Source organism: Pleurodeles waltl, chromosome 7 (genome assembly GCF_031143425.1).
Source record: "Pleurodeles waltl isolate 20211129_DDA chromosome 7, aPleWal1.hap1.20221129, whole genome shotgun sequence".
NCBI classification, from domain to species: Eukaryota; Metazoa; Chordata; class Amphibia; order Caudata; family Salamandridae; genus Pleurodeles; species Pleurodeles waltl.
The window spans coordinates 1,217,967,696-1,217,995,462 of record NC_090446.1 but is presented as its reverse complement, the minus strand read 5'-3'; the positions used below and the strand labels follow the sequence as shown (position 1 = coordinate 1,217,995,462).

Genomic DNA, 27,767 nt, shown 5'->3' with positions numbered 1-27,767 from the left:
ATAAAACATGATCTCTTAGCTGGCATGGCCTCTACATCTCTAGCTGTGAAGGATAGCCTCTATAGCAAGTATTGATGAAGTCAAAAGGTCTCAACATTGGGACCTACTGGATTTGTTAATATGTTTTGGCCACACTGTATAGCATCCCTAATTCTTTGTGGAGTGAGGCTAAATATTTTTTTTTTTAAAAAGACTTTTGATGCAGCTTCACACATCGTTTTGTAGGCGCATGCACCACGCATGCATACAAAATTAGGTGGCAACTTTTTTTCTTTTTAGTTACTGGTCAGCTTTGGACTGGTAACTAAAAAGACAAAAGAAAACACTGTTTTATAAAGCAAAGCTGGTGGTGAGGGAACAAAAGGCTTTGGACTGGTAACTAAAAAGACAAAAGAAAACACTTTGTTTTACAAAGCGAGTCTGGTGGTGGGGGGAACGAAAGCAAAGGGGGGCCAAAACAACACTGGAAAGGGTGGAGGGATCAACACAAAAGCAAAATGGGGGTGTGTGAGTTGTAACAAATATGGCAGTAACACGGGGTGGGAAGAACAGGGAAGTAACAAGAAGGGTGCTGGTGGAGGGAGGAAATGAGAAGAAGCACATGGGCAACAGAGAGAGAGCAACACTGGGAGAGAAGTACACATGGCAGACAGCTTGAACACACACACACACACATACCCTCTCATGTAGTGCTGAACACATAAGAACAAGTTACTTATCTAAGGTAACACTCTTTCTGGTGACTACTCTGTCTCACCGCAAATGCCTCACTTTGTGATTACCCCAGGCACCAGACAAGATCTAGAGAATTTTCTTCAGCAATTCCTCAGCATGTCAGTAGGTTGCATTGTGTGGCTCTGTGTCAGATATATCCCACCCCCAGGAGACTTTGAAGCCGCTACATAGCCACCATGGCGTGCTGACATCAAATTCATTTTGATATCTGTCTTGACTTTCGGACACCGAGCCTTAGTAATTAGACCAGTGTGCAGATCTCTAAGGTGGAATTTTATTGACCTTAAGTAGGAAGAGTCCATTCCACAGGACTGGGAGGTGAGAGGGTTAGTGAAAAATACCAGAGTGTTACCAAAAGTTAGTAAATAGTTCTTTTGAAGGATATTTCGCACCACAGGTTCCTTACCTTGTGAATAGATACAAAACCAGTAGCTCCCCACGTTGTGGGTCTGTGAAATGGCTCAGAACAGTACTCCTACAGGCTAGAACAGGCAAAATGCCCCTCCCACTGGTGTTGGCTATCCAGGCAGTAGTGCATCATAAATGTGTGTATTGACACCACGTAGCAGCCTGGCAAATGTCCAAGGCCTCCATGCCACACACCAGAGCAGTGGTACCAGCCTTTGTTTTGGTAGAATGAGTAAAAAGACATTCCCAAGGCTGTTTCTTGGCCAGTCTGTAGCAGATTCTGATGCACAGATCTATTCATAGAGCGACTGTTTGCTTCTGTACACCTTTTCCCTTCTTTGTCCCAGAGAACCCCACAAATAGCTGGTTGTCTACCTGATTGTCCATGGTATGATCAATGTAGAAGCTCAGAATTCTCTTTGGGCTATGCAATGAAGACTCTCTTCCTCTTTAGATGGATGAAGCGAGGAAAAGAAAGCTGGCAGTATAATAAATAGACTGTTCTAGTTGGCAAGGCATGATCATTTTCAGAATGAATGTCACTTTAGTCCTGAGCACTAGAAGGTTGTATATGGCTGTTGGACCGACACTGCTTGTAGTTCACTCATATAACAAGAAGATGGTATGACTATGAGGAATGTGTCTTTCAAGTGAGAAATAGGAGAGAGCAGCTGTGTATTGCCTCATATGGACTACAAATGAGAAAAGTGAGAACCAGATTTAGAGCCCACTGAGGTATCACAAAAATGGTGTTGGCAGGAGCATATGGGTCAGGTAATTTAGCAAATGCATCACAATAAGTGATTTGAAGAAAGACGGCTGATTGGATAAACGTAAAAAGGCTGAAAGAGATGAGAAATAATCATTAACTGTCACCACAACAAAACCTTGCTGGGCTAAGGATAAACTAAAGAGTAGTATGTCAGACGGCTGTAGCTGTAAAGGAGGTTCGATATTTCAGGAAGAACACCAGACAACAAACTTCTCACAGCATAAGATTGTTTTAGTTGAGGGACACCTTATTGCCAAAATGGCACTCACTAGTTCGGGAAGGTAAATCAAAAGCTATCAACTGCTCAATCTGCAAGAATGAAGGTGTAGATTATGCAGGCTCTGGTGCAGGACCCTGTCCTGATGCTGCAACAGGAGATCCTCCCGAAGGGGCATCTGGATAAAAGAACAAATTCTCATAGTTATAAGTTCTGGGTACCACATTGTCCTTGCAGAGTTCAGAGAAAATAGGATGACTTGGGCTCTGTCATTCCTGATATTCTTCAGAACTCTGAGCAGGAGAGGCATAGTTGAGAAGGAGCACAGAAGTCCGAAGCTCCATTCCAGGAAAAAGCATTCTTGGACTGTAAACTGCCTTGGGAACTCCAACTCACCAAACCATGGACAACAGGTGATCCTTGAAGTGGCGAAAAGGTTGGATTAGGGTCCTTACCTTTGCTGTAAGATGACCTGTGCCCCCTCGGAGTGCAGCCGCAATTCATGTTCTGCTGGGCAACATCATCTGAGTTCATATGCTCTGACATTTAAAAGATCCTGGCAGTTGCTCCACGACCAGGGAGATGATCTTGTGATTCAGCCAGTTCCAGAGGAGAAAAGCCTCCTGGCACAAGACACAGAACTCCACTCTGCCATGCTTTTTGCGGTACCACATTGCAGGGGAATTGTCAGTGAGTATCTGCAGTAGCCTTCTTTTGATCAGTGGTAGGACGGTCTCCAACACCAAATGAATGTCCCGCAACTCCAGCAGACAGATGTGGATGCGACTCCTTAGATCTCCATCCCTCCCAAATGACCTCCCCAACCCGAGAATGATGCATCCCTCACAACTGTTAACTTTGTGTGAGGTAGGGATAGGGTTGTGCCACTGGTCCAATTGGAGTGCAGTAGCCACCAACGCTGATCTTTTACAGTCTCCTCTAACACCTGGGTGGAATCAGAAAGGTTCCCTCAATGCTGAGCCCATTGAGCCTTCAGATCCCATTGCAGTGCCCATAAGTACCAACTGGCATAGTCTAACAGCAGGAGGCCAAGAAGCCTCAGTGCTGCTCTCACTGAGATCCAGGTTAAAGGCTGAAGCATAGAGATCATAGCTTAAATGTCCTGGACTCGTTGAGGTCGAGGGAGGGCTCAAAAGAGCACCATATCCAGGATAACTTCAATGAAGAAGGTGGGGTCCTCTGTGGGAAAAAAAATCTGGTGTGGCCTCGGCATGATGATGGAAATCCTCAGCGAAGTCAACAGACTGGCCATCGTCTGGAGGTGATTCATGACTTTCTGAGGCGATCTGGTCTTTAGAAACCGGTCATCGAGGTATGAGAAGATTGGTATCCCAACCTACAAAGATGGGCAGCAAGCCCTACCATTACTTTCATGAACACCTGTGGCACACTAGTAAGGTTGAAGGGAAGTACTGGCATCTGAAAGTGCTCATGGCCAAACAAACTGCAGCAAATGCCTGTGGGACTGCAGGATGGGGATGTGAAAATTGGCATCCTGCAGATCGAAAGCCACCATCCAGTATTCTGGTTCCACAGCAAACATAACTTAGGCTAGAGAAAGCATTTTGAAATTGTCCATCCTGAGGAAGAAGTTCAGAGGGCTAAGACTGAAAATAGGGCACAGACCTCTGTCCTTCTTCGGCACGAGCAGGTCACAGGAGTAACTACCAATGCTGACTTCTGATGCTTGTACCCTCTCCATGGCTCCCTTGTTCAAGAGAGCCTGATCTCCCCTTGCAGAATTAACAAGTGGTCCTCCAGAAGCCATTGTGGTGTAGGAGACATGCTTGGGCATATCCATTCCAACAATTTGAAGTACTCTTCCGTATGATGTGATGCTCTGTCAATTGTGGAGGCAATAGGAGTTATCCCCTCCTACTAGGCGACTGTATGCACCGAGGACACCTTTAGTGGTTTCACTGTAGCTGCGGGGGAGGGGAAGAGGAAAGGGTACTGGGTAGGTTATTGGCGGCCTGAATGCTCGTTGCCAGATTCCAGACCTCTGCTTCGAAAGGCCTGGAAAATCTGCAGCTGCTGAGGCAAAGTATGGCATGGCCTCTACTGGAGCCCTCGTCCAAAGCCTTGAAAGGGGCGTAATTGCTGGGGAACTGCAGCCCTGGCACTGATGCACTTTTTACCCAGGGTTTGTCAGATAGGGTAGCCAAAATTGAAATCCTTGCCTGTTACGGCAATATATAAGCTTCCATATACCAATATACCTATCTACAAGCTGCCACACAGTGTAATAACAATTCCTCATTAAAGGCCTACTGGCTTTAACATATGTTTTATTTTTCACAATAAATGTGCAAAGCCTACAGCCTGAGTTGTAAGTTTTCATAATAAACAAATCAGACACAGGGTACCTGACAATTCTTTTTCTCAATGAACCAGTCACACCAATATAGCCTTTATCATTGGCTTGACAGCATATCCCGAACAGTCCTACTGTACTGAGTATCAAGCTCTCCTAAAAGGAATACAGTCATAAAATTACGAACAATCCTGAAGCAAGAACCCTGTGTTGTGCTGAGGGGGCTGACGACAGGGACTGAGCACGGAGACGACAACTACAGCAATACATTCATCACCTCTCCCCCACTGATCTGTACTCCGAGAGACATGGTGGCCTGGGCTTTCGCTCGGACAAGCTGATGGTACAGTCTCCCTGGACATGCAGTGATGGGAGTGTGCTCTTGAGACTCACAGACTGTGACAGAGAGCGAAAGGGAGTCCTTGGTGCTTGCCTTTCCTCCAATGCCGAGTGCAGCTGTATACGTCCTCTGCACCCTTCGTGTCACAGCCCCGCATGACCCCACCACTCTCTTCTAACTGCTACGCCTTCTGCAACCTCTTCCGCCTTGGTCAGTGGAGCTTGTCTGGTACCAGTCTCCTACACTTCCCATCGGACCATCACAGGACTTTTCCACTTGCCTGTCATGCCATTGTAGTGAAGGCTGCTGTTCCCATTTACTGCTAATCCCAGGCAGGATAACAGGATAGAACCCCTGGCCAGAATGCTTGCACTGGGATTGGGCCTCTGTTTGTGGACAATGCTTCTCTGGCAAATAGGGCTCTATCCTCTGCCCACTTTGGGGCTTTTACATACCTCTGCTTTCCTGAGGCCCAAGATGCATTGACTTAGGGTCCACTCTGCTAAGGAGGAGTAAATTTCTACAACGGCTGAGGCTGTGCTGTTATGCCGTTCTTTCTGGTACACCACAAGTTTCACCGTGGCACACTGGAGTGGGACTAGAAACCATGATTGCTGACATGCTGGGTACCCAGGAGAAGGCTTCACACACCCGTGGATGGCTTGAAGGCCCTCGTCATGAGAGGCACCAAGAAGGGCTTTACATCTATAAAGCCTGGCATTCGTGCTTGGTTTTGAAGGCCTTGCCCCTTTTGCTTCTAAGCCGCTAACCATTCTCACAGGTGGTACTTCTGAAGCTGGTGTAACACCCCTAATCTGTCAGGTGTCCTGCTGACCTGATCTCCACACCTCCCTCACTCATGTTGGGGCCGAAGACCCCCCCAGCAGCTCTCCTTTGTCAAAGATCTTTCAGGGGAGCCGCAAACATAACCACCAAATCAGATACCATGGTGGAAACTACTCTTTTGGCGTTCCTCAAGGAGCTCACTACTAGGAGCTCTAAAATGTCTGCCTTAGATACCACCATTTCGGACATGGCAGTGACATCAAATTCCTACAGTCAGGCGTATCACACATGCACTCTCGTCTCTACCCCAACCGATAAAAGGATGGATGAACTAGGCAAACTCTATAGCCTACAACTTGACTGAGGCCCAAGATACAGAGACTACAGAGTAACGTCTCAGGTTTGGAAGACAACTCATGCAGGGATAATATATGCCTTTATAGGATCCCAGAGGGTATGGAAGGGGAAGACTTGTTTGAATTCCTTAAATCCCTCTTGCCACTCTAATTCAGCTCTCTTAGGCTGAACCCTTGGGGTTACACAGAGCACACAGAGTAAGAGGACAATCTAACTACCAATCAAATGCTCCCACAAGACTCTCAGCATGCCTTTTGTGACACCAAAATACCAAGGCCATCCTTCAAGCAGCAAAATGGAAAGGGTATCCATTCCACTATGAAGAGGTTGTAATGCACATCAGTGCGGATTTCTGGCATGAGACCAAAATCAAGAGTAAACAAATTCTGGCTGTCTGCCATTGCCTACGGAAGGAGGGATTACATTCAGGCTATTGGGCCCAGCTGTGATGATCGAGATAGTGCAGCACCTTGGAATTTGGTGGCACAGAAATGCTATCAGCAGTCCTAGATACTAAGGAGGAATCCATGGAGGTGGATTCCACACCAGCATCCAATTCCTCTCATGCATCTGGCGCTCGCAACAACCGCTCTGGTGGCATTAGGAAACATGCCTCTCACCAAGACCACTACTGCCGAGCCCAGCCGAGACACTCCAACAAAAAGAGCCTGGACAGGGTGATGGATGAGTTATCCCAAGACCAGCAAAGGGACAAATCCAGATCTCTGCTGAAAGAGCACCCAGCAGACACCACAGAGAACTGAGTTACTTTTATTGAGAGAGTGCCAGTGGTATGGACTCGAAAGACAATGTCCCCCGCTGGTTGAATAAGGCTCATTGGATAGTCTATGCTACTGCACATATCCTTTCTCTTTCTTTTTCCATACAAAATTGTGATTGGATTTTCTGATGTTGCATATGTTACTTTTGTGAACTTTCTCTTCTCAGATAGTGAAATGTTTTTTTTCAATATCTTTTGATGTCAAGCAGAACCACTGACTATGCCAATAATTTGGTGCACATCTTTGACCTGCCTAGGAGGTGGTTCTCTAACCCCAGGGGGTCGGGGCGCCAGCAGTTGGGGAGGGACTGAGGTCACCATGGAGATGTAGCTTACTGGTAATGTGACTGAGTGCCTTATCTGACAGTTAGTTGAGTCTACTACTGAGCATTTTCTCTGGTGTTTTCTAGTCACTGGAGGGTCCCGGGTTGCCGTGTGTTAGGGCTGGCACTGCAGACTACAGTTAAAAGGTTCCTTGTGCACACATAGATAGACGTCAGCTGAGACCAAACTTGTTGTCCCACCCTGAGTGGCTTCTTTTGCACTATGTGTGCCTTGTTTGCTAGGGTATGGTCTCATTCCTCATGTGACAACCTTGGTCAGGTGATTGTTACCGGGGCAGCACCCCCAAGATCCTTTATCTCTCCACTGAGAATTGCCTCCAACTTACACTAATGTCCCAAGTACCAAATGTGACAATTTTTGGTGGTTTCTAATGTCCAAGTAATAAGTAAAGATGCTTTTAAATTATGTATTTATCTTGTCACATTTGCTGCACTTCAAAGGCAGAGGTCAACTGTCAGGTTATGCCTTCTGCTGCTTATATTTTTTAACATAGGGACTGGTGTTTACACACTGCTTTCACTTTACAGTCTACAGAAAAGTAAAGTGAATTATCCTACTGGTGTACATGAAGTGTGAAAGGTAAGGCTGTAAGTAATCATTTTTTTCGTAACACAGCAAAATGTAAATACCTATTAATTAATTAACTGTACACACTCTGGAACTAGGAAAGCAAAAATTGAGCTTTTTTTGGTAATTCTTAAGTGAGATGAAAACAAAGATTTAAAATAGGATCAGAACAAGACACTTTACTTGGTGATGCATGTATAATAAATATATTCACTAAAATCGATTTCCACACATTATAATTAACATACAACATAGTTTCATGAGTAAAACTGCATGTCTGTGCAAATATAGGATGGTTTTCCTGGGGAATTTTATAAGACTTAGCCCTAAATGGCATAAATGCTCTTTCACACCTTCAAGGAAGTGGGCACCACAGGCCTGCAGAAAAAAAAATTCAACCATGTGAAATGGCCTCATCTCTTCCAGGTTATGGATTGATTTTTACTAGGGTAGGACTTTATAAATAAAGTTTGGAGGTTATAGGAAGGGCTGACAGCGCAAATTAACTGTGGAGGACATATAGATTAAAAGAGGCACCCGTCAATGCTGCGCTTTGTGCTTTTCACTCTTTCTTCTTGCCCTTAAGCCCCTGGCACTGCAATTAGAATATCCCCCCACATACAGGGAATCGCCACTAGCGCAGATTCCATCAAGTCTTTCCTCTATACAGATGACAAATTGATGACCATTTCAAAACCAAAAGCATCAATCCCGCACTGATAGCCATGTTCAATACCTTCTCTGGAATCTCAAGATACTGGGTAAATTGGGGAAAGTGTGAGACTATGTCAATCTCCATAGTCACGATCGGGACCTGTGTCCAGGACTTGGGAATGAGGTGGGACCAGAGAGGCATTCAGTATCTAGAAATACACCTAAATAGGGGGCTAATGCGTATATCCCAGGATAATCTGCTACCCCTGCTGGCTTCTACACAAAAGGATTTTAACAAATGGTCCAGTCTCCAGCTTTCCCTATGAGGCTGTACACAAGCAATGAAGACGGTGATGACTCCACAATTTAATTATGAGGTGGGAATGTTATTAATCTCCATCCAGCACTCCATTCTTCAAACTAGAGATTCAGAAATTAAGGTTTTGCATCGGAAGCAAGAAAAAGCCCCAACTTTGAATGCCTAAAATGTATGCACACACAGAGGCAAGTGGACTCAGTTTGCCCCATATAAGAACTTACCACATGGCCAATGACTTATCACAAATGGTCTGGTCTGCGGTGATAAAAGACCAGTCAATGTGGCGTCAGATAGAACAAAGCATATTACACTGTGGGGCTAACGTCGGTGCCACTTCTGATGCTAAGACTGCACCCTGGATCTTGACTAATGTTATACTATTCACCATGTTTCCTACTTGGAAACAGGCACATGGCTTCCTGAAACTGCAAATGTGGCTCCATTAGGCGTCTCAATCACAAATAATTACAAGGTTGTATAGGCGACCGTACTGACGACTGGCCAAACTGGAAGGAGTGTGGTATTTACACGCCTGACCAGATGCTCTTGGGCTCCTTGCTCAAATCCTTCACTGAGCTGTCTTCCTCACACCCTTGGACAAGCATCTCAATGGCAATATGTCCAACTTCAACACTGTCTTCAGGGAATTTGGGTAGGGACCCAATATCGACCTCTCCCTCACCGGTTCACTCCTACTTAGGCAAATGGAGTACCTCTAGAGGGGCGATTTCAGGAATGTATAGCCTCCTGGACAAGGCCACCTTCTCGTAACCTTAACTGGTAGTGACCAGGACTTGCGGGTTGAATGTCGAGGAAGACACATACTCTCCTAAGACCTGGTCCTCATTGCTGGTTTTCCGTGATTCTCTCCTCCAAGAGGCTAGAAAAAAGTTTTCATATTTCAAATTATTACACAATTAGTACTTGTCCCTAGATGAGTTGTGCAGAGCTGGCCTGTTGCTTAGCACACCATAATTGCTGGAGAAGCTGGATTAGTGGCTGCGACATTCCATATGTTCTGTGGGCCTGTACCAAACTTACTGGATAATGGGCAGAAGTGTGGTCAATTCTTGGCGAATTGAAGGATGAACAGACCACCTATTCTGCTTGACTGGCTCTTTTACATGATATGTCAAGCTGCGAGTCCTACTAAACACAGGAAACTGTGGGTAGTGACGGAACTGGCTATTGCCAAGCTTTGTATCCTCTCGTATTGGAGACAACCGATGTTTCCAAGAGGCAACGATTGGCTTATAAAGCTGGTGAAACCGCAAATTGCGAACAAACCATTTATAGGAAGAACAACCAACTCGACACATATGCCAAGGCTTGGGAACCCTTTCTGTTAGCCCGAGGTGGACTGGGTTGAAGCCAGTGTAACTTTTTAATGGTGACACAAGTTTTCTCAGACATCATTTTGATTGCCAGAGGATTTCCGCCACATAATTGTGACTGCTCTCTCTCCTGTTTTCTGACAATACTGTCTCATCATCAACTGCGCTCTTGCCTACTGCCACACACTTACACTACTTAGTACCGGGTAGTGGGGGTTTAGAGTGGAATTCTACCCCGGGACTTTCTTTCTGTTGAGTACATTACTGGTACAATGATTTCAATGTAGATATCTTTTTTGAGAGAAATGATGGATGGGGCTAGATGTTTGAGTACCTATTGATCGTTGAGTAGGGAAAGTGATTTCAGTCTCCAATGCTACATAGAGAACACAGAGATTAAAGGCGTCTCTACCAGCTGCTGCAATGGAGTGTGATTTTGGGATTGACAGAGAAGCAGTGGCCCTGCAGTTGTGGCACTGCTTGCTACTCTTTGTGGGCCTCTAGGCATTTGAAGTGGTTCCTTGGTTTTATATATGTGCTGAAAATTCCCTTAACACTTATGCCTCGTTTGTTCTGCTGACTTAAAGGGGAGCTGCGCCAAGATTTCCATAAGTGCCAGTTCTATGCCCTTCGACAACCGGGCGGAGTGAAATGGTCAGGGCATCCACCATGCATTTTACACATATGGTTGTGGGGTCACCCTTATCCTCATTTAATTTGGATGGTTGGTGCATTACCTTGTCATGGACTGGAGAGGAAGAATCCTTCTTGGATAATGCCTTAAATGCTGAGTTGGTTAAGCATTTCTTGGACTCGCAATGGTTTTCTAGGAGCAGTTTTTATGCACTGCTTTCTTGTTGGGGGTGAGCCGGTAGAATCCTTCTCAATATGTGGCTCGCCCTTCGATACAATTTCTAACTCTCCGGTGAATACACTTGGTTTGCTAGGTGCCCGTCTACAACCCTTTTCAGAGGTCCCCTGTGCATGCTCTGCGTTTGCACTGATGTGTGAAATATCTAGGGAAGGATTTCTAGATAACACAGGAGCTAATGCTTTCTTAGTAGCATCCAGCCCCTCCTCCACACATTCAATGTTGGTCTTTAACACACCCATGGCAGAAGTCAAAAAGCTAGTGCTTGTGCCAGTTATTAAGCAAGCCTTATTTGGCGCAATTAGAGCTACAGACTTTCTCTTACCCATTGTGAAGCAAAGTGAAGCGGGATGTTACAGCGAAGACAGCACACAGGTTCGTAGTGAAGGGCAAACGGGGTGGCCCAGTCCAGCCTCGATCGGCCACGAGCAGGCGCAGATGGGCCCCTCCCTTGGTCCAGGCTTCACCTGGGCGCGTCCCATGTCATGAGATGTGAAGAAACACTTAGATCGCTCCGGTCGGGCAGAACAGCAGGCTGCTCCTCCTCCTGGCAGCTTGTGTTATGGGACACTGAGTCCCTCCAGTGATCAGCAAGTCACACGCTACAGGATGTGCAGATGCGCTCTAGAGCACTGCAGTGGTGGGAAAAAAGGCAGGCTGCCCCTCCTCCTCCTGGCAGTTTGAATTTTGGGACACCAAGTTACTCCAGTAATTAGGAAGTCCTTTATATCCTTGCTGTTTAAAGATGGCTATATCTTGGGTGAAAGTTATCAGGAAGTGCCTATTAGAAGGAATAGTGTTTGCTAGGTTCAGTGATTGTAAACATATATATAATCTGAAACTGGATGATTTGTTTTAATCTTTGTTTTTATCATTGGAGATTTTATGAGATGTGACACAGACTGCATTTGATGAATTTTATTGAGTTCTTTATGGCTATTCATAACCAAATAAAGATTTTCTACTACTACATATACACTGGGTGAGTAGCGCCATTGCTAGCCCGAGCTTTTAGACTTTTCGGAAGGCTGCACCCAGCTTGGTGGGAGGAGCTCTGACGCAGGTTTCATTGGACTGTGGTTATGGAATCTTATTGCTCAACACAGGCTTACAGGTTCATGGCCTACATTGTTCATATGCTTCCATAAACGTTTGTTGTTCATTATATTGATAGGCACGTGCTCAGCTCCTGAAAAATTAATGAAGAATTACTGCAATTAAAAACCAGCATTGGCATAGAATATAGGTGTAGGTTAAAATGTCAGGTGACAACTGCACTCTCAAGCCAGACCTAAAAATCCATGCATGTTAATTGTTGCCCAGACCTCCACCCAGCTGTCTTGCTGCCAAAGAAAAATAACACATCTAGGTATCTAGGACACTTAAATAGCACTCCAATGTCATGTGTGTGCCCCTAAAAGTTCAAACTTAGGTAGCTGGGTACATGAACAAAATTATCACAGCTGCTAGAAGGCAAGTAACGTTTTGTGGAAGCACATTACTTCTGCCCAAGCAAAACATGTACTCCTGGCGCCCAACATGTGGGGGAGCCAAAACCCCTTTCTAGTGATCATCATTTAAGTGTCTGGTGACAGCTGCAATGTCAAGCCAGACCATAGAAAGAATAGGATAATGAAGAGCAGCTGGAAACCATGCAACAAAAGTTAAACCCAGAGTCCCCTTCAGTTCACCACAGGGCAGCTCCCTTACTACCAGTTTTTGGTCTTAAAGTGCTTTCAAGAAGCATGTTATAAAATATACATACAAAAACTCTTCCTACAAGGCTAGAGAACGTTTGCTATCCCGTTCTAATAGATTTCACCAAACTCTCAGATGTCCGACCATTTAAATAGCTTTTAAGTAGAGTCAAATGTGTCAAGGAGTGTAAAGTACCAATCAATCTACCATTAGGTAGGAGACGATACATTCACCTTCAAGCTCCTGCTAACCTAATGTAAAAGTGAACTTCAACTACACAGACTGGGAGTGACACAGCTCACGTTCTCACTAGCAGTACAAAGAACTCTTTGAGGATAAAAAATTGGCAATGTCTTACAATCAAGAAACTCCTTGGCCAATCAATCAGAAGGACTCGGATGTCATCGTGCTTATGTACTGAGCTTAAGCTTATTTCCTTCTGTTTGCCTTTGAAAGTGCTTTGGCTTTACTACTAGGAAAAAGCACGCCATGGGACCCAGAAGCCCTGTTGTAACTACAATAATACATACTATGCAGCTAGGGTCAAGTGATAACAGACAAAAAGACTGTGACAAGCTTAATAAGGCTTTCATTTTCCCTATCGCAAATAGAAACACATTCTGCTGATAGGCAGCAAATGTGAAAAACAGAAAGGCTTAAATTCAGTTAGGCCTTGGGATGAACATAAACTATTTCCTGAAAACATAATTCTCCCAGATACAATTGAAATGATATGCCGAGTTGCACATGATGGCTTAGACTTTCTTCTCTTTAACAATGTATTATTTATCTTCTCAAACTTCCTAATAATCAGTGTGTTATTTTTACCCGTGTCTTCCTATTTTACTATTTACTTGGCAACAGCTGTGTTAAGCACTTTCAGGATTCCTATAACACTCTCCCCTACTTTCTGCATAGTTCAAGAGCCCACATCAACATTTCTTTTAGGTCTCTTCTGAGACCTCATTAGGTTTCGCCTGCACAGCGCTTGCAAAGTATTAGGCACCCCTCTAAACACCAAATATTGTTATATTTTACTACTACACAGGCAGTCACAAGTGCAATTACCTTGCAGGCAATAGATACATTATTTGAATGATGCAGCAAGTGGAGTGGCACCAGGCCCAAAAGTTGTCAGAACTCCTCTAAACACCAAATATTGCTATATTTTACTACTAAACAGGCAGTCACAATTTCAGTTATCTTGCAGGCACTAGGGTCATGGTTGTAATGGTGCAGCAGGTGCAGTGGCACCTGTGCAACAAGGTGTCAAAACCCCTCTAATCACATTATTGCTAAATTTTACTACTAATCAGGCAGTCGCGATTGCAGTTACCTTGAAGGCATTAGGGTCATGATTTGAATAGTGCAGGAGGCGCAGTGGCACCGGAGTAAAAAGTTGCCAGAACTCCTCTAAGCACCAAATATTGCAATATTTTACTACTAAACAGACAGTCGCAAGTGTAATCACCTTGCAGGCACTAAGGTCAGGAGTTGAATAATGCAGCAGGTGGAACAGCACCGGGCCCAAAAGTTGTCAGAACTCCTCTAAACACCAAATATTGCTATATTTTACTACTAAACAGGCAATCACAATTTCAGTTATCTTGCAGGCACTAGAGTTATGGTTTTAATGGTGCAGCAGGTGCAGTAGCACCTGTGCCACAAGGTGTCAGAACCCCTCTAAACACAGAATGTTGCTAAATTTTACTAGTAAACAGGCAGTCTCAATTGCAGTTACTTTGCAGGCAGTAGGGTCATGATTTTAGTGGTGCAGCAGGTGCAGTGGCACTGTGCCCACAAGCTCTAAGAATGCCACTAAACACACATTATTACTAAATGTTACTTCTAAACAGGCAGTCACAAGTGCAGTTATCTTGCAGGCAATAGGCTCATGGTTTTAATGGTTTAGCAGGTGCAAAGGCTGCAGTACCACAAGGTGTCGGAGCCCCTCGAAACACCAATTATTGTTACATTTTACTACTAAACAGGCAGTCACAAGTGCAGTTACCTTGCAGGCATTAGGGTCATGATTTGAATGGTGCAGCAGGCGCAGTGGCACCATGCCCAAAAAGCTCTAGGAACCCCACTAAACACAAATTATGACTAAATTTTACTTTAAAATAGGCAGTCACAAGTGCAGTTATCTTGCAGGTCTTAAGGTCATGATTTGAATCGTGCAGCAGGGTGGCACCAGGGCCAAAAGTTGTCATAGCTACTCTAAACACCAAATATTGCTATATTTTACTACTAAACAGGCAGTGACAATTGGGGTTACCTTGCAGTTAAAAGGGGCATGATTTGAATGGTGCAGCAGGTGCAGTGGCACTTTACTAACTACACATCACTATACTCAAATACAATGCCATATTAAAGAGGTACAAATTCTGAGTTTAGAACCCTGGGATATTTATTCAACATATATCACAACACAAACAACTATTAACTGTTTATTATTTTTAAAACAACCATTATTGTAACCCTTTTCTAATATTTATAATACAGTTGAAAGATAGAATGCAAAAAACAAACGTGAAACCTATTGGCTTTGCTAATGCTTGTTTTTTTGGGCTCTCCTACATTATTGAAAGACCTATTGTGTACGAAACCAGTGATTAAAGGGGGGCGTTGCCTCCACCCACTGCTTATGTTTAGCTGGCTCTCTAATGTATCTAATTTTCTTGGTTCCCATTCCTTCCTTGTCTTGAGTTTATCCTTCCCCATGAACATGGCAGTTTTACAGTATTTCCTAGTGGATGAGTTGTATCATTCATCTGCTTACATTAGAAAGAACTACGTTTTACGTCTCGGCTAAAGACATCTTTAGCAAACTGATGGCGGACCTGTTGTTTCCAACACATGGTATATACTTGGAGCGGGCTTTGGGTCAGCTCCTTGCTCAATGTTGGACGGCTTTTATATTTATCTCGGGTATCTAATCTTGATTTAATGGCTTGCCTGCCTATTCTTGAGTACGTCTTACCCATGAGTATTTCTATTAAACAATGTGCTGACTGGGTGAGTGGCATCGCTGCACTGCTTCTTTCAGGGAACACCGTTTTTACTTTATTTATCAGAACTCCAAAGGAGCACATATGTTTCCTTTCTTTCTCCTTAGTTTCTCTGCTTTAGGACTACGTGTTTTCTTGCCCTCACCTGCACTTTCTTTTCCTCCCCTGCTTCCAGTTTTAAAGATGTTTTTGGATATATCTAGTTATTTCTTTATAACTGCTAAGTGCTACTGGATTGCTACTGAATCCTTGATCACTTTCGTTCTACTCCTCTGCTCTTCATCCCCACTCAGTTTTACATTTATTTTTACGGTTAATGTATTTTACTTTTTACACAAGCGCCAGCATCTGCAGAGTGCTAATAGGTTACTTGTTTCCTTTTACTGCACACACTTCTTTAAAAAACTGTATTTAACTTTTAATTTACTTTGCTTAAATGGCCTTCTATCATATTAGACAGTAAATTAACAAGCACTGTCAGTGCCAATAGGCCTCTCCTATGAAAGTGAGTTATTGGCTTTGCCAATGTCTTAAAGCCATGTACACCAGCGTTAGTGATGTGGCGTTGAGTAGCGCAGAGTAAAGTGAAATAGAGGAGAGTGGAACAAAGTGAAGCAGCATAAAGTAGCGTAAAGTGGAGTGTTGAAAAGTAGCGAGTGTAGAGAGGCACAGAGTAAAGTGGTCTGGAATAGAGTGAAGTGGCATACAGCACAGTGCGCAGTGTGGAGTGCAATGGCGTGGTGTACAGTAAAGTGGTGTAGAGTGGAGTGGAGCAGTGTGGAGTGGAGCAGTGTAGAGTGGAGTGGCGTAGAGTGGCTTAAAGTTGAATGGCAAAGAGTGAAGTGGTGTAGCGTGAGAGTGGAGTGGCTCAGAATAGAGTAGAGTGGTGTGGTATAGAGTGGAGTAGCATAGAGGGTAATAGCATAGAGTGACATGGAGTAGAGTGGTGAAGAGTGGACCCTCTGTACCCACTTGGCTTCTTTTCTGTGTGTTATTATATTTCTAACCCTCTGCTCCCCAGTTCATCCTTTACTCTTCCCACCCCTCTCTGTGGTTCACAGCTTAGCACACTCCTGATTTGCTCCTCCCATGCTCCTCCATTGCTCCCCAGTCTTTATCAGTTGTTTCGTAAATTATTTGTTTTCTAAACTATTTATTTCCTTTTTCAGAGAGCCCAGAAGCTAGAATTTGCTACTGGGCAGCTTCTGTGTAAAACGCTTTGGTGATCATGCACTTTTCATTTTTGAAAATATGACCACCACAACATCATGCTGGGGCTGCCACTGAGAATGTTTTTTTATTTTATTATAAAGACAGCTAATGAATTTCATGGTCGAGAACTATTGGCTTTGTCAATGCAAGTCTCTGGAGTTGTTCTCAGGCATGTGGTAGCATTTCTCTAGTTGCATAGCACCTGACTACATAACCTCCAGTACATTAAAAGTCAGCCACCTACTCCTCACGTCCATGGAACAGCTAAAGTATTCTTTGGAACTCCCATCGGTGTGCTGATAAGCTCCGCAAGAAGTGGCTTTTGTATCATCTGTCTCCATGACAACTCACCAGAAATCCTACTTTTGAGAGACAACAAATATCCGTGTTTATCTATCAATTTCCCTGGATCCGTTTCTATCAAGGTTTGGCATTACAGGCACAGAGATGTTCAACCCCTAATATTTCTACTTTTAAGTAGATCACTAGCCTTGAGGTAATGAGATTGAAGCAGATTAGACAAAATGAATGACCAGGTAGTTTCTTCAAGTCCACCACATCTCTATATTGATGGAGATTTGAACTTAGACCTTCTCAGAGACTACAATATGCAAATTATGACTTGTTAGGTGTTCTTTCACAAAGCTTGGAATCTCTTGGAAGTGGCCCCTCTAACAGCTCTACCTGCAGAACGTCCAGTTTTTCAATTGAAGCTCAGGACTGGAGGACTCTTGAAGAATGCCACCTTCCAAGAACAATGCAATGATTTCAAACATGCACTTGCAATTCTGACTTTCCTAGTCATATCTAGTCTCATGACATTTTGCTTGCTTGCCCAGGAGGTGTGTTTGAGGAGTTTCTCAGGGCAGCACTGCTGGATGTTGCAAGGGCTGGCAGAGTGGGAGAGGAGACCCAGAGCCCCAATGGTGCAATGTGCCGTGCCCAGATCTGACAAAAGGCAGGGATACTAATGGCAGCGCTCGCAGAACTGGCCGGGACCTGGCGTAGGCCGCAGCATTGCTAGTGCTGGAATAACCTCTTAGAGGAGGGATGGGCATCACCTCCCTGGGCCCGACGATGCACCCAAGAGCACCAATTCTCTGCCTTTCCAGAGCCCTTTTGCATCCCAAAGGCTTCAGGCAACCACTGAGCTTAGTGAAGCAGTCAGTATGGGCCCCAAACCCAGTGCAGATGACACCGATGTCTGCTGGCTCCACTGGGCCCCAAGGATCGAGCTCTGCCGGTCGCTGTGGGTGCACTGCTCTACGCTCACCTTCTTGTCGTACGTGAGGCCTCAGCTAGGCCCATACGCTGGCAGCATGTCTCTCGTCACTGCCCCCACTCCATTCTAGGCTCTGCCGCGTGCCTCCTCAGGCGCATCTGCGACCTTGCATGGTTCTGTAGTAGTGCCCCAGGCCAGCGTCAGAAAACAACTCGTCTCTGGTGCTGCATTTCCTCCCCAACCACCACTGTCCAGAAGCCACCATGCACAGGGTCCGCAGCAGCTCAGCACAGCTGGGTTGCACCCACTATCTTGAATCCACCAGCTCCTCCACCCTCGGTCTCCTGCTGGCATGCGTTCAGCGATCTCTGGTCTTGATGTTACCGCTCTGCCAGAAGAATGGTCTTAGACACCTGAGCTAGTGCTGAGTGCATTCAGGTAGCGTTAATTGGGGGGAATTACATACGGGGCCTGCGGGCGGCAGGGGAGAGAACCAGAGTCGCATCCTACTACCTTGCCATCTTGGCCACGCCCCCTAGTTTACTTTATTTAAATTAGATCACAGACATGGTGATCTGCTGATGACAGCAGGCCACCATCCATCCCTGTGATTACATCCAATCATAGTTGCAATTTGCCATCATGAATATTGATGAGGAAGGTCAGATTGTGACCCATAATGATTTGCAATTTTGTGAACCGACCTTAGTACATGTCAGTTCACAAAATTATTTTTCATTCGCAAAATGTTGGTGCGCAATTTTGATCCATTTTTTTGTCAATAGATATCTGATACATCACGCCTTTAGAGTTTAAGATAAAACAAGCGTGTTAGAAATATATATTTATAGTAATACACAAAAGACTATACTTACTGCAAACCTTTTTAATAAGTTTCCATTACAAGGATGCACTTCAGAACACATCTGATAACAACCTTACATTACCGCTCAAAAAGAATAAACCTTTGTCACCATAAAGCCTCAAATTATTCCACTAATTAATGTCACATTACAGCTTACAAGCAGCCTTTATATTTACCATTACTAACTGCACAGTAGCAGGCATGCTGGCAATAAGCTGTTTTTTTTGCTGTCCACTTTAACCTTTGCTTCAAAGAACTGGAGACCTCTTTCCCTTCCCTCTCAGTCAGAAGCACCAGAAGGTCAGCACTATCCGTTCTGGAATGGTTGTTTTTTTAAAGTATGCAAACTGGTATTTTAAAAATTAAAAAATGATTTAGACTGTAGTTCCTAATAGATCCTAGCCACTGAGGTCATCCAAAAGACATTTACAGGTAGAGAAGGCTTTGTTTATTTTTTCATTGATTCTCGTACCTCATTGTGTCGTAGTCTACCTACCTGATCAGCTCACTTGCAAGGAGTCCATGAACCCCAACTGGGAACAGTTAGATGGACAGTTCTCATGTGGAAGTCCGTATCACACAATTATAAGATGTCTAGTGTTCCTGCTTTGGGACTTACTGGCTGCGGGAACAACAATGCAGATTTTACTGGGCACGAAACCCAGCATGTAAAATCACTAAAACCTATATCACTCCCATTTTATCTTGAAATGAATGCAGCGGCACAGCAAAACATTTAATAAGATCATAATTCTGGTCCTAATCCTTGACCTCAAAAAAGTACATGCAGGCCACAAGACAACCCTGCACCGTCCCATCAATGGCAATCCACACATTAGCATGCTACTTTTTTGCAAACATGCTTTAGCACCTTCATAGGAGTATGAAGAAATGCATAAATAGAAGTGCAAAACAATGCAACATGCTCAAAAACTACAGCACTGCGAGTCCCTAATAATGTCAATACAGAGCTAGGAAAACTACTAACTAACCTACCCCTGCCTTTTTATAAACATACATATTTAACTTAGACCTTGATTCAAAGTTGTGTTTTAAATTCTGATCCAGGCACAGATGAATGTTTGAACAAATGTTGTGCTTCTGTTACCACATTCTACAATTTTCTCCTGATAGATTTCCCCAGAAAAAGGCTTAGGAATTCTAACAGGAAAAAATGCTAAATGAAGCGGTGTGGTATACATTGATAACAGTTACTGGCCTTTATTCTGAAGTGAGGAACTCATGAGAAGTTAAATATGTAACCAATTACATATTCCATGCCAGGGTAGCAGTAATTACCATGTGCACTAATGATAGCCCAAGTACTACATAACTTGAAATCATGGCATCAGTCTCCAAATCTGTCTCTGTGCTCCTATCCTGACTATATCCATACAGGCACATAGGATTCAAGATATGACTCTCTGCTTTGCCCATAGGGCCTCTTATGAAACAATCCGTATACTGCATATGTGTTAGTTTCCAAGTCTAATCGAGCCCTTCATTTTGTTTCTTCCCTCCTGCTATCCGTCCCCCCGGTTTAGAACAGTTCAGTGTAAGGTGGGAGGAAGGGGGAAGGGGTGTGGTAGGGGAGCGGGGGGAAGGTTTAGAGTTGGATGCTTCTTCTCTTTTGTTGCTTCCTCTGTTTAGAATGCACTCAACCTTAGCTCGTGCAAACTAGAGGACCATTCTATGTTTACAAACATTGTTGCCCTTTATAAGTAACAACTGAACTCGTATCTTGCATTTGTAGGCTTTTCATATAGTTGGGAGATGCCCACAGGCCCTAAACACACAGCCAGTGGCAATTATAAAGGAAATTGGGCAGAAGTGATGGGTTGTGGCTCTTGTACGTTTGTGATAAAGCATTGTCACCCGAGGCATAGCAAAGGTGTCTGACTACTGACCTGTGGGTAATCTGAAAGAGTGAATTTATAATTTATATCTGAACAGGGCATAGTTCAGCTGCCTAAAGCAAGCACCTCTGTGATCAGGTTCTCAGAGTGCAATCTAAGATACATGTAGAATTTGCTTTACTGTATGTCTTGTGTGTTTTTCCAACAGGATAGTGGTTATGAAATTGCATTATACCTACACTCCTCTACGTGTGCAATGCCTCTTCAAATTAGGGTACCTTGACAGTAAAATGCTTTAAGGACTTTATTCTTTAATCAAACAGCCTGGGTCTGTCAATAGGAGCATAATTCTAATATAGTATATAATAATATATTCCAAAACTTATATGTAACTAGGCTGTCTGCATGCTGTCTCTCCTGTGCACCATTCAAAGTTTTGTCTTTCTCTACCCAGGCTGAGCTAATTGCCTTAATTAGTAAATACATTTATCAACAGCCATTGTAGAAACTATGGTCATTCTTCTCAAAGGAATTTTGGAGACATTTGTAACAAAAGTTGCTTTTATAGAGCACATTGTCCTTTCAGGACTTTAAAAAATCATTTATATTTTAGTGGATTTCAAACTTTGTGTTGGGGGCTTTAGAACGTATTTGAAAACATGGTAGTTATAATGTATGCCATTAAGTAGCACCTTTTCTTTGCAGGGTATTGTCCATCAGCCACACATTCAATGTGTTCCGGAGGTTGAAGGAATACCTGACTTTTGTGCATACTAGAACATCATTTGATTTTGTTACAAAATCATTTAAGGAAACTAACGTTTTTACCAGTTCTCTATGTCTGGTGGCTTTCTGCATGGATGTAGCCCTGTCATCTCTTGAGGGAACTGCTCGATGTGGGGTGCTAACAGAAAATATGTTATTTTTATTTAGAATAGACCAGAGTCCTGGTAGAGTAACTAAATGGAAGTCATATTGCCAAATGATTGGCATTCACTTATTCAATTTTAAGAGGAATAAAAGATGCAATAGGAATCAAACCTGAGACTTGTCAGTCACACATCCCAAAATCAGGTGCATTAACCCACTAGGATCAATTTTCTAAGACCTGAACATGTGAGTGGCCTCAAAGAAGCTTATGTTGCAACACCTAGATGAGCAGAAATAAAACATCTCTTATTGGCAAAAAGGGTCCTCGTCTTGAAACAGCTTAGCAAAAAATCGATTCAAAGGGTTTTGTACTGAATTATGTAGAGGCTGCTTTTTAGCTGCCTAATCACTATTTCCCCTTTTTAAAGAGCTGTCAGTAGCCCACAAATATTGTCAAATCCCCTGAAACACGTTTGCTGTATTCTTATAAGGTTTGGCAAGTGTTTAAAATGCACTACTTATCACACTATTTTCTTTTATTGGCTTCAAAGATAGCTCCACCTCATTTTTGAAGTGTTAGCCTGCCCCCCTTGGCTGACATGTAGATCTTTCCCCACAAAGTTTGGGTTTAATTGCGCCCCTGGTTTGACGACACTGCTCTTCCACCTGTGAACCTCCACATTTCCCTTGCCTCTGCCTCGATCACTCTTTATTTATTTGAGCAACGTTATAAAAACACAACCTTTGTGTTGTCATGAGCACTGCGCACTGAGCGCAGATCAGCCCTTTCGGCCTCTTCAGGCTCTTGATGACAAGAGCAGAAGGAGGGAGCTGAGCCATAATTAATCAACAGAGTGCTGCTTAAGAACACAGCAGTCTTCAGGTGGATGCCTGGATTCCACATATGTGAGGGGTGTGATTTAACTAAGGCCCCTTCACAAAGGCATAATCCATTCTACTGAGCAGATACATTGTGCATGCCTCAGGAAGCAAAGTATATCTGCTAAAATGGGGGTGTCAGGGCACTCATCCGTGCTTCCAAAGCCCAATGAAAATTCACACAGAGTAGCAGTGGTGGAATCACAAGTTCTGTCCCAATTCCTGATAGGGCTTAATTTGACAGCGTAAATGTGCAAATGGGAGTGTGTGTATATGTCAGTATATTTATTTAACTGAGTGGAAATAAGTAAGAGTTAGAGTTTTCTATTTGTGTGTTGGGCATGCAGCTACTACAGCATCCCATTTCACTAATTAAGGGGACAGTATAACTTCTGTCATTATGATTTTCACAGTTACGCAGTAGGTCTTGCTTACTGCCTTTACAATTAGATGTTAGTTCAGGAATTTCATAAATTTCTTATCATTTTAAATAACTGGTTTGTTTACAGGTTAGTATGCAACAGACTATATATATACTGTATATCTCTGGGTATTCTAGGATGATGTCAGGATGAGAGAGTGGGGAGAGTGTGTTATCTATGTGACAGAAGGCTGAGTAAACCACATTTGACTTTTTAATGATAGTTTAATGGAAGTCCATTTTTTGAACAATCACAATACTGGTGATATATTATATCAAAAATACATAAACCCTAACAAAATATTATTCTTTAAATTGCTTTCGAAGTTCGCCACTCTTGAATGTGTAACAGAGAAACTGTTCCTGGAGCCTTGAGCATTCGAAAGCTGTGGCAACATTCCCAATTGTGAAACATAGCAAATATGCAGGTACAATAGGAGGCAACAAAAGTTTTGGATCTCAGAGTTGCAACTGGACTGTGCAGTATTACAATGATTTTCTCATCCAAAGCATTTTGAAACATTGTTGCATAGGAGCGCATGTTTCATTCATTGACTCTTGCATCTTGTCCCCAAAAGTCACTTTTATGCATTAACCACTTTTTATGATGCTATTTTAGGTTGTGTGTATTAAGAAGTATTTAGAAGATCATTTAAATGTTTGTACTGCATTCCTCATTGCCTTCAAATATTACTTTAAATACAAATAGCATGGCGTGGGCAAGATGGCGGCAGCGTAGCAGCTCCATCATGGCTGTGCTGCATGAAAGACATAGAAGCACTGTAAGCGGTGGCACCGAAGCACCCACGTTTTTCAGGAGTCACAGGCGCACTGGAGTAACATCAGCAGCCTCACCTTAGCAGTACGGAATCGCTTGGCCGCCGATACCGGAGCAGCTTGTAGTATACTGCGGCTGGTCGCTGCGACATTAAGATGGCGGCTGCCCTGTAGCCCCGTGCGGGGCACTTAGAGCGCAGACACCCCTCAGTGTGTACTCCGGGGCAGCGAGGACTACCGTGGATGGCCAACAGCGGTGATCACTGTTTGCCTCAGCGGGTGTGCCCGCGCTTACCTGAACACTGGTGTGGGAGCACGGACTTCTGCACGGCGCAGCAGTGAGGGTGCCATTTTGAGACCTTTACTGGCTGCTTCCTGCATGGCTGGGATCAGGCACAGAGGCAGACGAGGTGCCCATTGCAAGGACAAGTGATTGTTGCCCCCGCAGCTGCCCCAGCATTGTTTCACATCTGTATAGACAGCAGGACTGGGGACTACCTGATTGCCTTGCATCCAGACAGGCACCTGAGGCCTAACAACTTCCACGCATCACGGCGGGGGTCACCCCTGACATCTCGCCCCCTGGAGAATACACTGGGAGGCTTAGACCTGCACTGAGCAACTGAGGGACACCCGGACCCTGGGCATCCAGGGAGCTCCAACACCAGTGGTGACCTGAGCACCTTCAGGGACAGGGAACCATCCCACGAGCGGACCTCTAGCAAGTGATTCACTGAACCCTGCATCATGACCACGCACCATTCCAAAAAAAGACACAACTTTAAGAGATATGCTGAGCGAACCCCCAGCGATGAAATTGGAACAGTGTCCGGTCACACTGCCTGCCCCATCATCTCAACTGACGGAGCCTGAAGCTGCGGCCCAGCCACAAGGGGAGCCTGTGACTCATCTGTTCACAGAACAACTCTTTGGGGCCCTGAGAGACGACATAGAGGTCCTTAAGCATGACATGACCGCCGAAGTAAAAGATCTTAAGAGGGACCTGGGGGAAATGGTCCAACACCTTGACACACTGGAGCGAACAGGGGACCAACAGGAAAAAAAGCTCAACAAGCATCAGAGGGAACTACTAGAACTCCAAGACAAGAATGAGGACTTATACTACAGACTGGAAGAACTTAAAAATAGATCTTGCTGCTCCAACATACCCATCAGTGGTGTCCCCACAGGCAGACTCGGGAAGACTACAGGACTACATAGAGCGGCTATTTCGGCAAGTTGCACCAGACCTGGTGAAAGCAGACATCACATTAGACCACACGCATAGATCTGGCAGGCTGGTCAAGACCCCCACACTCCTCAGGACATACTTACATGCCTCCAATCCTACCGACAAAAAAGAACGCATCATGGCGGCCATCAGTGACAAGCCCACTATCACCTTTGAGGAAGCGAAGGTGGGAATCTTGAAAGACCTCTCCCCTATAACGCTTTAACAGTGCAGGACACTGAGGCCAGAAACTGTATTCCTGCACGAGAAAGGGATTCACTACAAATGGCACCACCCCTTTTGCCTGATTTTTGTCTGGAACAAAGTGACTCATGCGCCTTAAGCACACCTCAGATGATGACTCTCACCTCCCTAAGACTCCCTCAATGTTGCAATCCAATTGGAAGGGGGGGGGGGGCAAGAACATTCTCAGGCAGCAAAGACAGCAACAGCAAAAACCCTCGTCCTCTGCTAACCACAACGAACAAGCAGCGCTCCTCAAATGGCTTCAGCGCCAGATCGGCACATCAGTCCCCAAAGCAGACTGACCCCTCGCCATGCATTTCACATTGCTTATACTGCCCACGCACCCTAGGTGACCATAGCAGTATAGCCACAAGCAAAAACCCAGGTGCATTTCGAGTGGTAGAGCTCGCCCCTCAAATTCTTCTCACTACAGCTAGAGGAAGAATTGCCCAATGGCCATGGACCCTCATCGGTTGGTGAAGTTGGTTCCCAGAAGAGCTAACAATGGTGTGCTGAAGTCTCCCCGCCCCATCACCATGACAGATCAACCCCATGGGTTTACACAGGAATCACTGCAGTCCTGAGGTTGCAAGAGGAACAGAGAGGTTGCATAAAGCCGCGGACCGGTCTGCTTCTCTCCATAGGTCGGCACAACAGATTGCCCCTTTCTATGATTAAAGTGTTGAGCCTCAACGTGCGAAGACTTAATATCCCTGCGAAGCGTCTAGCCCTTCTCTCCATGCCTAAGAACTTGAAATATGACATATGCTTTATCCAGGAGATGCACCTCCTCAGGAGGGAAGGGCATTGTCTGCATTCACACTGGTTTGATCACCAGTTTTTCTCCTACGTCCCGCAGAAGAGAGCTGGGGTGGCAATTCTCTTTGCCACTCATGTCCCTGGCCGTGTAATACAAACACAAACAGAGACAGCGGGTAGACTGCTCTCACTTCGCATAGCTATACACACCTACAGGTTCACTATAGCTACTGTATATGGCCCCAATGATCAACAAGAGTCTTTCCTCCTGGAAGCCCTGACGCTTACATATTGATAGGCGGGAACTTAAACTCCATGCCAGGCACCCTCTTAGATTGGTTGGCACAGACGGTGGGACAAACCTGGGCTTTCACTGTAGAGGGCCTTCAATGGCTGAGGAACACGGGCTTGGATGATGTGTGGTTCACCAAACATTCCAATGATAAAACCTACACGTTTTCTGCAGCACATCAAACATACTCCTGCAGGAACTTCTTCCTAACTACTCCAGGCATGACAGCTGCTGTCACAGGGATGGAGATAGGGACAGCTGCTCTTTCCGACCACTCACTCATCACTATAACCATACACACCCCACAAACTCAAGTTCAACTTTCCACATGGCGACTCAACCTTAACTCCTTCAATATGATTAGGTTCTATCCGAGGTTGATTCTGCGATACGGGTGCCCCTGTGGCCCTGATGTGGGACACTCTAAAGGCGAGTTTAAGAGATACATTTATAGCCATCTCTGCTCGCCTCAATAAGCATAGGCACGACAAGAGAGATCATCTTGAGGCCCGAGTAAAAGAACTCGATTAGGAACACAAGAGATCAGTTTTCCACTGGGTGAGACACCAACTCACATTGATTCGAAAAGAACGGGATGCCTCCTGGCACACAGGTTATGTGCCCAGGCCCTTAAACAAAGACTAACGGAGTTTGCGACTCCATGGGGTGACACAATGGGCCAGGACGTGCAAATTGTGCGGGAATTGGAGCATTTCTATGCCGAGCTATATACAGCAGGGAAGCTAGACCCTGAAGAGGCAAGTCAATATTTAGGCTCGTTACCTATGGCAAGTATTCCAGCTAAAGACTCCTCTCACTTGGACAGGGATATCCATATAGACAAATTTCTCGCAGCCATTGCTCGGCTGCAGCCGGGCAAGGCATCTGGATAAGATGGCTATCCTGCTGATTTCTGTAAGTCTTTTGCGCCTGCACTAGCTCCTCTGTTAGCACACCTGTATAACTCCTTTAACACGTCCGGGACTCTCACAGACACCATGAACAATGCCATTATCACAGTTATTCCAAAACCAGGGAAAAACACAATATGCTGTGCCTCATACGGCTCTATTTCACTCCTAAATATAGATGCCAAGATTTCCTCTAGTAACCTGGTAAACTGGTTGGCCCCTTATATGTAAGGCTTGGTTGACCCTGATCAATCTGGATTTATCCCTAAATGAGTGTGTAGTGACAACACAAAATGCCTTTGCCACCTTATAGACAAGAACCATTGCTCCCACAGACTGGCGTTGCTGCTCTCTGTTGACGTGGAAAAGGCATTTGACGGCATGCACTGGCCATATTTGCAGTTGGTACTTGCCAAGAATGGCCTTAGCCCACAGTTTCAGCAATGAGTATGATGCAACTACAATGCTCCAAGGGCACAGGTCCGAGTAAATGGAATATTTGTTTAGTCATTCTGTATTGCATGTGGTGTTAAGACAGGGTTGGATTCACCCCCTCTTCTCTTTGCCTTACATATGAAACTACTGGCTGAAAAGATGTGGGGGAATCCGCAGATAGCAGGCATTACCATGAAAGGCAGGGAACCCAAGTTGGCCATGTAGGATGGTGTCACTCATGCAACTGTTCACTTTACTCTC

General features: G+C 44.6%; 1 protein-coding gene across 3 annotated transcripts in view; it reads right to left on the bottom strand.

Annotated features, from left to right (window-relative positions):
- Positions 1–27,767, bottom strand: part of WDR45B (WD repeat domain 45B) — a 217,890-nt gene that overhangs the window by 91,957 nt on the left and 98,166 nt on the right. The gene's annotated exons all lie outside the window — the stretch shown is intronic.